General features: G+C 45.8%; 1 protein-coding gene across 2 annotated transcripts in view; it reads right to left on the bottom strand.

Moving 5' to 3' along the window:
- PIAS1 (protein inhibitor of activated STAT 1) overlaps nt 1-12,489 on the bottom strand; it is a 66,575-nt gene that overhangs the window by 49,044 nt on the left and 5,042 nt on the right. The window lies entirely within an intron of this gene.

Below are 12,489 nucleotides of genomic sequence, written 5' to 3'. Positions count from 1 at the left end.
AGGAAATAATAATTTATCAGTAAAAGAGATCCTTTTCCAAAGGAAATCAATCTGCTGACAACAAATACCTATGAAATACACTGGCCAAATATCCTATTCCCTTCTCATACTGATCCACTGAGAATAATAATTTATTACTCCTAACAATTAGTCTTAATTATCAGAGAAATAAGCAATGGAGTCAAAAATCCCCACTGTGTCAATAAGCTGAAAAAAAAACATTCAATCAAGCAATCAGACTGGCATCTGCACAGTCTTTTTTGAAAAAAAAAACAACTTAAAAAATAAAGAAAAAGAAAAGGAAAAGCTAATCATTCTGCACAGCATCTCTATTCCATAAGGTCTTCAAACCCATGTATAGAAATTACACCAGGAAAACAAAGTACACACTTCTTTTTAAGTAGTCATAAGTCTTTTCAAGTAAGTCATCAAGATAACATTTTAAACAATAAGAAAGTTTCTTTTTATATTCCATTTCTCACATATGTAAATAAACAATCTGCACATCTGAAATGGTTTTTCACCATGCAGTTGGTGTAAGAAGAATTACTGCCCCTTTAGATTTTACAGAAGCATCTCCCCGTGAACCAACAGGTTTTTAGGCACCAGCACCAAGAAACAGCATTCCCATGTTTGCAGGACTCTGGAATGATTTATTCCCAGAACATTAGAGATAATCCCAGATTTTTCTGAGTTGGAAGGGACCCACAAGGCTTGCTGAGCCTACACAGGACCATCCCCAAGAGCCACACCACGTGCCCCAGAATTATTATTTACATCCCATATTGACACAGATCGGTTTTAAAGTGCCAGAATACATTTTATTATTAATCAGTAGCTGGATAAAATAAGTCCTGGGATGTCAATCCGAGTGCAGGTGGAAATGCTGGCAGGCAGGAGTTCGTGTCCCAGGGAAAGCTCAGCCCCGTTCCCAGCGAGGCGGATCCGGGATCCTGGGTCAGTCAGTTAATGAGACACGGATGACTTCTTTGGCTGCTGCTCCCGGCACTAAAGAATCAGGGAGACTGTCAGGAATCACTTGGATTTCAGTCCAAGTACTGGCACAGCTTGGAAGGAGAGCGACAGGGCACGGCCTGAATGCGAATCCCGGGAAGGCGCCTGAAGGAGGCAGCGGCACAAAGAAAGGGAAAGCAGGAAGTGCAGGGTTTCATATCTCCCCCAACAACCCAGCTCTTCCCACCATGGAAAAATGCAAAAAGATGACAGAATAATGGGGGAGGAAGCAGAACCTTCCTGCTTTTCTTCAGCTTTCAATGAGGATAAAGAAAACAGTTTCAAACCACAACGTGCAGCCAGAGGCAGGCTGGGAAGATGCGTCTCAGGCAAGGCCTAAACTCTGGACAAAGCTGAGCCAAACCCCTCCAAATTCAGGCTACTCTGTCCTTCCATCTTCCAGAGCTTGTCCATGCCAGAAAACTGCATTTTTCTATGTATTAGCTGCAGTGTTACCTACAGGCTCAAGCATGCAGTGAGTTAGAAAGCTATATATATATTCCCTATGCAATATTTTCCTGGCCCACATATAGCACAGACAAAGCTTATTTCCCCATTTTCCCAGTCACTCTGGCACTTGTTAAGGACAGATACTAAGGACACTTGCTCAGTGGGAAGATATTTCTTTTCCCAGTGCCCTTAACCTGACACCCTGTGCCCCTCCCCTTCAGACACCTCATCCTTCAGACACAATTTCTCTTATAACCAGAGTAAGACTGAATTCAATTCACCATTCCCACAATAACCCCTGCCCTGCATGGAAACAAACTGCTTGATGAAATGAGGGGGTTTATAAGCCAAGTTTCAGCCACACCTATGATTTAAAAATACATGAAAACCATAGCAAGTAAACTCCAGGAATGATCCTGGATTTAACTTGGCTTCAGCCACAAGAACAGCCAGGATCGAAGGAGCTGCCCAAGAAAACTTTGATAGCAAAGTTCAAACTTCCACAGTGATCCCAAGTAAGAGAGAACAGCAGCACTGATTGCTCCTATCCCACTCCCTCACTTTTCCAAGCCTTCCATGAGCTGCCTCCCCCTGATTCCCCCCTGACTCTCCAGGCAGAGGGAGGATGCTGCTCCAGTCACTGCTCCTTTTCATCTTTACTGCCCAAACTCTTGCCCCACCTCATTAATGCACTCATCCAAATCCCACCCTGAATAGGAATTTGCATATCCACAAGCCTTTGGCAGCTCATTAATGTCCTTTGAATGACTCTCACATGTTCATGAATTTATACTCTGCCTGTCCTTGGTACCTACACAGGCCAAAGGCACAGGGGTGGGGGGATTATTTAGGGGCTCACAACAAAATAAAGCATTTCCTGGGTTTCTAAAGCCTAGAACTTTAGTGTGAACTGTCTTCACCTTTGTGTCTCCTAAATTCTCACTAGATAACAACATACAGCTTCCACTTCCAGGTATGGATGTTGCTTCCCAACATTGCTCAGCCTCTGTGTCAAAAGCAAACAACAGTAATATTGGGGGGAAAAAATAAAAATAAAGGCTTCAAGACATCAGAGCCCAAGCAATGAAGGAGTCAAGGCAGTTAATCAGCTCTTATTTAGCTCAAGCCCTTTACCAAACTATATGAAAAACAAAGGCACATTTTACTAAAGTTTTCTAGTTAAGTGAAGATAGGAAACAAGTTCCAACACATCCCTGCTTCCCCTTAAAACAGCTTGGCACCACCTCAGAATCCTCCATGTGTTTAAAAACAACAGCCCAGCACAGGTCAAAGGCAACCTGCACAGCCAGGCTGCACACACCAGTGTTCTGACAGCAGGAACAACTTCCTAAAAAAATAAAACCGGGCCACGGATCCTCAGTTGCTTCTCCAAGTTCTTCTGTTACCAGGGTGGCTGAGCTGTTCCAAGAGCAAACAATAGGGGAAGGTCATGTGTGGAGTTCTGGGCTGGCACAGCTTAACCTGTTCCTTGACATGCCAGGAAACCAAGGGATCAGCAGGATGACAAAGCTGCTGCTGGTGGGACCTGGTGTAAGGATGGAGGAAAAGTGGGAGAGCTCGGGGATGGAGCAGCTCAATGGACACAAGTGATGCCTCTGGGAAAAGCTGAGCAGCCAGACCCAGCCTTCCACACACAGGGATGGCTCTGGTGACCTTTGCCACCCTGGGGCAACTCCTGGGCTCAAGATAAACACACCTCTGAAAACATGGGCTCAGCAGCAAACATGTAAATCCTTGGGGGAAATCATTAGGAAGGGAACAGGGAGCAAAGAAGAAATCATGACACACTGTATAAATCCCTGCTTCACCCAGACCTCCAAGTGCATTGCTTTTGGTGGCCTCATCTTAAAAAAAATTATATATATATATACACACACACACACACACACACACATTAGAAGTGGAAACGTTCACAGAAGGAAGGCACAAGTCCACCAGGATTTCTCTAATGAAGAAACAGCAAAAGCTAAGAGTTTTCAACCTAAAAATGGAGGACATGGGGACAAATGTGACACAATCTATAAACCACGACAGAACAAGGAGAGCAGACAGGGATCAACTTTTCAGTCTCCTCCATTCCACAGCAGTGACCTATGGATGAAGCTGGGTGGAACCAGGCTCAGAGGAAAACGAGCAGGGTCCTCACTCAGCAAAGAGAAGCACAAAATCCCCTCCCTAAATACTGTGAATGAAACAAGTTTATAAAGGTTCAAGAGAAATCTGGACAGGCACTTGGAAAATAGATTTATTCGGGCTCATCCAGCTGGATGAGCCCCCTTTGGATCCAGAGGACTGAGCTCAAAGTGCCTGGAGACCAGGGCACTGTGCAGGGAGGTCACAGTTATTCCCCACACTTTGCCCTATTGTTGCTTTTCCCTCCTCACTCCCTTCTGGAAGCTGTACCAGGGATGGACCCTTGGTCTGAACCACTACAGCTACTTTGACATTCTTAAGATCAGTTTATAACACGTTTATTTTTAGCCATTTCCTCAGAAACCCAAGTGACATCGTCAAGAGCCTTGAATAAAAATGTTACTTCTCAACTACAAGAGTCAAATTTTAACACCGAAGAGGTAAGAGCAGAAATGAACTGAATGAAGAGCTGGGTGTGCACCCTTTAGAAAAATATTATCTAAAATCCTTGCAATTCAGACCAACAACAGTTCTGATACTTGATTTTAAAAAAATGTGAAGCCCTGCCATGGAGTGGCCTCAGTAGATTCACAGACGAGATGCTGTTAAATCAACATGGAACCCACCAAAAAGAACAGCTCCCTTTGTGTCCCACATTTTCCATCCTGGTGCTGCACATTTATAGGTGCACTCACAGCTCCATAGCCTGGGCAGAGCTGCTCCAACAGCTTTTCCAATAAGCTGAATATCTACACAAATGCTTGGACTGCTGCAAAGGCTCTTATTTTGCACCAGGGAAACAAGATACAACATCTGCACGAAAGTGAGATCATTTTGTCAGGGGAGTCTCGAGAAACAAGATGAGGAATGAATGCATCAGAAAACATTCTCATCCACACAACTTTTTACAACACACTCCTGCAGTTTGGATTGCAGATTTTACCTGACCTAAACACATTTTCCCTACTGTGTTTGGCTTCTGCTTTTCTAAAAAAAAAATAGCGAGCTGCGTTTCTGCTGGAGAGCCAAACAAACCATCTATATTCTATTTTTCGTGCTAATGAATCATTTTTCAGTTGGAAAGATGAACAGAGCAGTTTTATAAAGTCCAGGCCCTGCTCTACCAGGAGGGGAGGGGAACATCTTGCAGAAGGCACTGAGTGAGGGTGAACAAGAAGTTCCAACTCTGAAGATTCTCATCGGATTCTCTGCAGCAAATTTCTCCACGTGGCTGGACAGGGAAGGTCTCTCACCTGCTCACACAGCAAACAAGAGGAGATGCTCTTCCAAGGACCAAGAGTAGAACAGAGAACTGATTTTTATGGGGTATAAACCCAGCTTAGAAAAACCAGGCCTCTGATCTCAGCTCTGCCCAACACAAATTCCTGAGAACATTTATCCCATCTTTGCACACTCCAATGGCTGTGCCCACAAAAGCTGCATCTTCAGGCGCTGCAGCCAAGCAAGAAGGAGACTGAGCTCAGTTTTCCATCTGCTTTATAAGCATGTATTTAATGGGAGAGGAGGAACGAGCGGGAGAGGTTGGTAGCCCAGTTTCCAAAGTGGACAAGAATCCTATGGATCCTCCTGGTGAGGAGCTGCCCACCTCCTGCCTGTCCCCTTCTCCTCTCAGAAGGTTCACTGCTTATGAAATTCAATTTTTTGAAGCAATTTGCACCTTAGTGGACAGTCACAGGAACTACTCATGCACATTGCTGAGGCTGTTAAGGATTTCCAAACACACCTCCACTAACAGAAACCCTCAGGAGTAAAACCTCATGGAATCATCGGCCCAAATCCCATTCCCAAACAAGCTGCTGGTATCTTATTGCCAAAGATGTGAGGTACAGCAAGAGGCTGGGAGAACAGGGCTAATTCAGCCTGGGGAAAAGAAGGCTTTGGAGGAGCCTCGTGGCAACCTTCCAATGTGTAAAGGAGGTCATCAAGGAAACAGAGCCATGACCTTCACACCAGCACACAGCAGAAGGATGGGAGACAACAGGCACAAGATGAAATAAGAGGTTTAGGATGGATAAGAAAAAAAAAACCCAACACAACCCTGTTTTCACCCTGAGAACAGTTAAGCAGTGAAGAGGTTGCCCACAGAGCTGGTGTCATCTCCATCCTCAGAGGTTTCACACACTAGACTGGATAAAGTCCTGAGTAACTTGTTCTGACCTCAGAGCTGATCCTGCTTCCAGCAGGAGCTTGGAGTGGAGATTTCCCACGCTCCCTTCCAGCCAAAATTACCAAATGATCTATGGTCAGGATCAAGGGAGCAAGGAGGTGTCAAACTGAAAGTAACACCAAGGAAAGCCAACAGCAGACTCCTCCTGAACTCTGGTTTGAAGAACTGAGCATGAAAAGCATTCTTAGGATACACCATAAACAGGGCACAGGGAAGGAAATCTCTCCAGAGACAGAGGGATGCAGCTCAGTTTACTGTGGAAAAGCTGCTGGTTGCGTGTCAGCCTCGAAGCAGGGACAGACTGAAATCCTCCCTTCCCCTCCCACTCTCAGATATCCTTCTAGGATAGAAACTGGCACCTGGAGCATTCCCTCAGCCCAGGCAGGGCTGGCAGGAGTAGGAGGCAGAGCTCAGCCTTGTGTCCAGAAGGCTCATTCCCATTTCTAAGCAAACCCAGGGAAGTCCAGCCCTGACCCATGCTCAGTGATGCACATGGAGTGACCAGCACTTATCTCCCCGTCCCCAGTGCTGAATAAACTTTCACATGCCCACAGAGCCTCTGCTCTGCTGCACAGCCCAGGGCTCTATTCTTACCAAGCAATGGCTTTAAAAGGCTCCTTTTCCTCCTCCATTAATTATCATGCCACTTCCTATATAAATCTCTTGTATATCATCTCCTATAGACATAAAGGTCAAGCTTAGGTTGCCCTCTGCTCTCATTGTACACTGGCTTTTCATTTCTTTGTTTCACATGTCCCAGACAAGGCCATAATACCCACCCTCTGCTCACTCCTGCTCTGCCCTGGCCCTGGGATACAAAGCTCAGAGCCCTCCACTATTCCTTGTGTTTGCCAAGGGACACAACAGACAACAGAGACATCCACAGCCAGCCCTAATCCCAAAAGGAGAACAAGATTAAGCAAATTGCTGACAAACTCCTGGATCAATACAGCTGCACCAGCCACAGGAGCCTCAGCAAAACAGGGAGAGAAGAAACAACAACCCAAAGGTCTGTGGCACAGCACAGGGAGGATAATTTACTGCTACCTGGTTTTAATGTGGTTCTGGCTGCCACTGAAAATTTGGAAGATCAGAACAAAGCCAGATAAAAGTGACATCTCCCAGCCCCATCCTCAACTCCAGATAATCTCAAGGGTTTAACACCTTCGAGTTTTTCTTGTAGCCCCAAAGTTTTGAATTTGCTTTGAAATAGCCACATTTTATAGCAGTGACTACATGTTCAAAATGGCTTTGACAGCACTGAGCAAAACTACAGAAATGAGCACTCCTGGTAAGCTCCTTTCTCCTGCTCACCCCTCCTCCTTAGCAAAAAACCCCTACTTTTAAGAATGGCATTTGTTTTCACAAACAGATTGCTACTGAAGGTACTATGTGCAATTCCTGCATGATAAAATCCAATCACCTTCACTTTAAAAAACCCAAACCACCACTCCTGGCTTTTACTGGTCTACACAGAGCTGGAATAGTGACAGAGCAACGAGACACTCGACACCCTGAGCTCCAACAAGGGGGTTCCAAACTCCAGCTGCCCGACCACGTGTCACAGGAGTCCCCCAAACTGTGCATTTCCCCCTTTCTCCCCCCTCAAGAACAGGACAAACATTTCTCTGTGATTCTTGCAGGCACAATTCTGTGACCAGAGGTGAAGGGGGACAGCACAGGCTGAGGCAGCTGGGCTGAAAGAGACACCCATGATATTTACTGACCAGTTCTTACCGTGAAAACTCGTGTTTTCATCCTTCCTTGAAATCCTGGCTGTCAGAAGGCTTTGAGTGCTTTTTATGGAGGGTGACAAGGCTGAGCTTTTCACTAGAAGAGCACCTGCAACCTCCTTCAGCAAAGCAGAAGTTTGTACAGGGGAAGCACAGCAGCAAAAGCAAACAGACAGCTCTGAGACCACCTCAGGACTGGAGGTGGAATTCTCTCCTTGCAGAGCCAAAGGGCCAAACACCAAGAAGATCAAAGTCACAAGAGACCCAATCCATCTCCCAGGCACAAATCCTCTGGGATTTGAGTGATCCAAAAAAGTAACCCTTTCAAAATGTTGATTCACAGCAACCAAGGGACTGTTGCTTCAAGTCCAGTATCAGCAGAGCCCAGGGAAGGCCATGCTGATGGAGCCACCAGTTCCCACTCACTCCGAGCACTGGGACAAACAGGGATCACAGAAGATGCCCTAAACAGGGATTCCAGGAGACGCCCTGGAGGAAGGCACCAGGGAGGCACTCAGAGGGTGGCAGAGGCCTGGGGGTATCTCAGAACAATCACAGGGAGCACTCAAGTCTCAAGTGTGTGGAAGTTCTGCTTTGCTTTTCACTGTAATGGCACTAAAGAGGGAAGTGAGGAGAGTTGACTTCTCCGAGAACAGATTACAGGAACTCCAATCCTCCTGCCAGAGACATTAGTGACAGGTCTGCACTTATCTCTGTGCCCTGTGTGAATGCAGGTCAGGCCATAAACCATTGAAACCAGAGCAGTGGCTGCATCCCTATAAATAACTTCAATATCTGAAGGTATCTGAACTGTCCACACCCTGTTCCACGGGATGCTTTGAACTATCTGTTTTGGGTGCCTCAGCCAGAAACTGAGTCCAGAGCACTCACCCTCCTGAGGGGAACACCTTCCTCATGGAATAAAGTTAAAGAAGATGCATCTTCTACCTGCCTCTTACCTTCCCAGCCCCGTAACTGTAATTTCTAAAGCGAAAGAAAAATGAATTGTAAACCCATGAAAAATGAACTGTAAACCCATGAAAAATATCTAGTATGGTGGGTATGGTTCTTACCCCTTCCTTCCTTCTCACAAGTGGCATCAAATAAGAATTTCCCTTGCACAGAACCACAAATCCCTCCAGGATGGCCCCCAGTGCTGGGGAGGGTTTCTCCAGCAGTGCAGTGACACTGTATTTCCGTGTGCACAACAGGCAATCTGGGTTTTATTGGCCATAAAGAAGGGTTATGGATTGGGGCTCTGACAGTTAAGTGGTGATGCACAGCTGCCAATGTTATTCCTCTGGTGTCTGCAATCCCAGTGGTAAAGACCAAAGGCTAAAAAAATGATACCTGGACCAAAATACAGTTAAAAATACAATGATGCTGCCACACACCAAATTACTGCACGAAACCACCCTAATCCAGGGACTCAGACAACAATGAAAAGTAGATTATATTTACTTTAATCACAGAAACAACCGACCACAGCAACTTGTAAAAGGATTAAGCAAATATAGCTCGTAATACAGAGGAGTAAAATTCTAATTGAACACCGAAATAGGTAGATTGTGCTTCATATCAGCATTGAGGATGCAACTCCAGAGATCCACTTGTCACTGTTATCACCCCCATCTAAAAGCTGTGCCACCAACCTGTCCCCCTCAAAAACTGCCTCCCTGCATTCAGGGGAGGGGTATTTCCCAACTGGATATTTCTGACTGGGTTGTTTTCCTCCCCATTGTGTGGAAAGGCTTTTATGAATTTTCATTCAAACTCTTTGGCTCACTTTTTTTTTTTTTTTAAAGTATAAATTGTGTCTAACAAGAAACACACCAGGGATCTCTTCAATCCCCAAAGGCACTTTCTTAAAAGGAGAGAGAACAAAGGAGAAAACCTCCCAGCATGTGCTTTCCAAACCAGCTCCTTAGGACAGTATCAAGAATGACAATACTCGAACATAAGCTTTTCTTTCTCCTTCTTTGATCCATGTATAATTGAATTGATTATTGCAAACTGTGTAATGATTTCCAAAAGACTTGAGTGGAAGGCAAAGATCACAACAATCTAATAACCAATTTAAAGAGATGTAAGAAATATTGAAGGAAAGATTTAATCACTCAAGTATACTCCTTCCAATTAGAAAGAGCTTTAAATAGCTTACCTTGAGATAAATTAGAGTCTGCGTGCAATTATACAGGAATAGTAATTAAGATCAGGAAAATTCACATATGCCTCAGCCTATGGAGTTATGGAGAACTCCACAGACTTTCCAGTTACCTTATTTCAGCAGCAGAAATGAAAACATACTGGTTCAATTTATCCAACCCTTCCAGAGTACCAAAGAATTCAGTAACCTCACAAGTCTGGGATCTGCAAAGTGTGTTTGATCTTATCTGATTATTTTTTTTTTCCAATGGGACAAACAGTCCCAAATGGGGCAAAAGACTGAAATATTCTCGATTACGGTGAGATAATACACTACAAAAAAAAGGCTATTTCACGATTTAAAGCTCCAGGAAAAGTTATGCCAAGTAAGACTGACCACTGTTCTTCTGGAGGGACCAAGAACTTTAATTTGCCTTTGGCAATACCATGGTATCACATTCCCCAATTTACACGTGCAGTGTTACCCACAGTGTCTTTACAAAGGAAGGCAGCAAAGTTTTAGAAACTTGCCTAAGTTTTCCTGACAAACTTTTTCTGGCAAGGCAAGTCACTGCACAGCTATTACATTTGATTTTAGTTTTAAAGGTCACTAAAGCTGAAATCAATGCCATTTGCTAATTAATTGGAGAAATGTAAAAGGTTTTTACCTAAGAAAATGAAAATAATTAAAGGAATTCACTGGTCATTCTTCAAACAGCAGTGTCTTAATCACAAACCTTCCCTTAGGTACCTTTCAACTTGCAAAGAGAATTTAAAAGCACGTTTTCTGGGGATTTACTCCTGCTCAGAAAACACCCACTGCCCCCTAGGACGATGTCACAGCTTTCCATTAGCCACGTTTTTCCAAGGAGCACTCACCTCATCCAGGACCTCCTCACTGAGCTGTGCTGCTCCTGGAAAACCACTCTGTGACAGCTACGACCCAAAGCAGGAATTTTTTGTGCCCCCTTGTCTTCCCCTCTCCTTCCTGACACAGAAGGACCCACCCACACACCTTTTTTCCTTGTTAAAAAAAAAAAAACGTACTGAAGTCTTCAAAGTATAAACTCACGAAGTAACTATTTTTCTTACACCAAGCCCCCCAAAACTAGAGGAAAACCCCAAGTTTTCACAGAATGCAATGGGATCCTTCAGTGCCAGCCTGCAAGTGCCACTACCCTGAGCAGAAAAGTGATAAAAAAGAAAATAAAATAGTCAGGTTGGCATTTATTCTTCAAACTCCTGAGGCAGCAACAGCAAGTTTAGGAAAAATTAATTTTAAAAGTTGCGATTTCTTTCTACCGGTTCTCAATAAGGAAATTTTAGAGGGGGATCAAGACAGAGGTCTGGGATGACGAGCAGACACAGAAACAGTTCTGTGAAAGATCCACCTGTAAAGCTGCAGTGGAAGAGGAAAGGACAGGCCCCCCCCCAGCCTGATGGACCACAGGCTTCAGGTTTCAAAGCTCCCAAGATGGATAAATTGTCAATTTTCACAGCCAAATCCTGCCTTTCAGCCCCGTCCCTTGACCTGTCATCTTAACTCACACCCAAAAAAATAACTTTATTCCTTATCTCTCATCTCCTTTAACTCCATTTCAGTGAGTGTTGCTAATTAAGGCATCACATAAAGCCCATCTGGCTGCTGTGCACCCAAACCCCTCAGAGCTGGCTCCCAAAACACACTATTCCATTCGCCACGCTAAAACTGACAGAACTTTAATGCTGGAACCACATCCCAACCTTTCATCTCGTTATGTGGGAAGCACATTTTGAAAAGAAAAAGGACTTAAGGACAACACAGCTCAAGCAACATGATATGGCCTGAAAATACCCAGAAAAACTAAGGCCAGAGGAGGATTTAAAGAAGGATCTGAGGGTCCTGAAGTTGGACACGCTCAAGGTTTTGTACTTCTTTACCTCCTGACAGCTCCTTAAGCATCTAGAAATGAAAGTGCCCAATACCTTTGATACGCAGAAAACTGAGACCTACTGAATCTCTAGGGAAAAACAAAGTATTTCCGTGGTCGTACCTTACACATTCTGCAGCTTGTTACACTTTTAACACACTTCTGATTTTACATATTTAACATAAACCTGATTTGTGCCTTTCACTGAATTAACTTTAAAGCAGGAGACAGGAGCCCTCCTGGTGAATAACGACCCTGTGACAACTGCGATGAAAGTCCCGAAGTTCTGCCAGGCTGCCGGGCGGGCAGGGCAGGGTTTGCAGCCCCACGCCCGGCACCAAAGCCATGGCAAAGTTTGGGGGGGGGGAGAGCGCTTTTCCTTGGATTTTTGTGCGTGTGTCCAGAGAGGACGCCCCGCCACCCGCTACGACAGTTCCTCAAAATCCCTGATGGATAACTGAAGTGATTACTGCAAAGTGCGTGACGACTCCCCAAAGGCCAAGGGGTGGAAGGCGAAGCTGGCGGGGGCTGCTCCTTGTGCCGAACCTCCCCAAAAAACCCGCCCGGGCCGCACCGGGGGAGCTCCAACTCGGCTGCGGGGCGGCCGGAGCGCCCCGTTTCCATGCGTTTCGCAGGATGACAGGGACCGGCGCCAGCTCAGCCCCGCCGAACTCCTCCACCTCTGCCCGTGACGCGCTTCATCCCGCGGGGCGGGCGGCGAGCGGGGCCGCCCGGCGCGGTGCCCGCGCTGTCACCGCCGCACTCCCCGCAAACTTCGCGGGGAGCCCGAGGGCTCCTTCCCCCGCCCCGGCAGCGGCCGCGCTGCCCAGCGCCGGCACCCCCCGGGAGCTCCGGCGGGGCCGCCGCCCTCCCCGCGCAGCCCGACCCGGCGCGG

This window comes from Neopelma chrysocephalum, unplaced genomic scaffold (assembly GCF_003984885.1).
Source record: "Neopelma chrysocephalum unplaced genomic scaffold, ASM398488v2 Primary Assembly neopelma1_75, whole genome shotgun sequence".
NCBI classification, from domain to species: Eukaryota; Metazoa; Chordata; class Aves; order Passeriformes; family Pipridae; genus Neopelma; species Neopelma chrysocephalum.
Note: the sequence above shows the minus strand (reverse complement) of the source record. Positions and strands in the feature narration are given on the sequence as shown.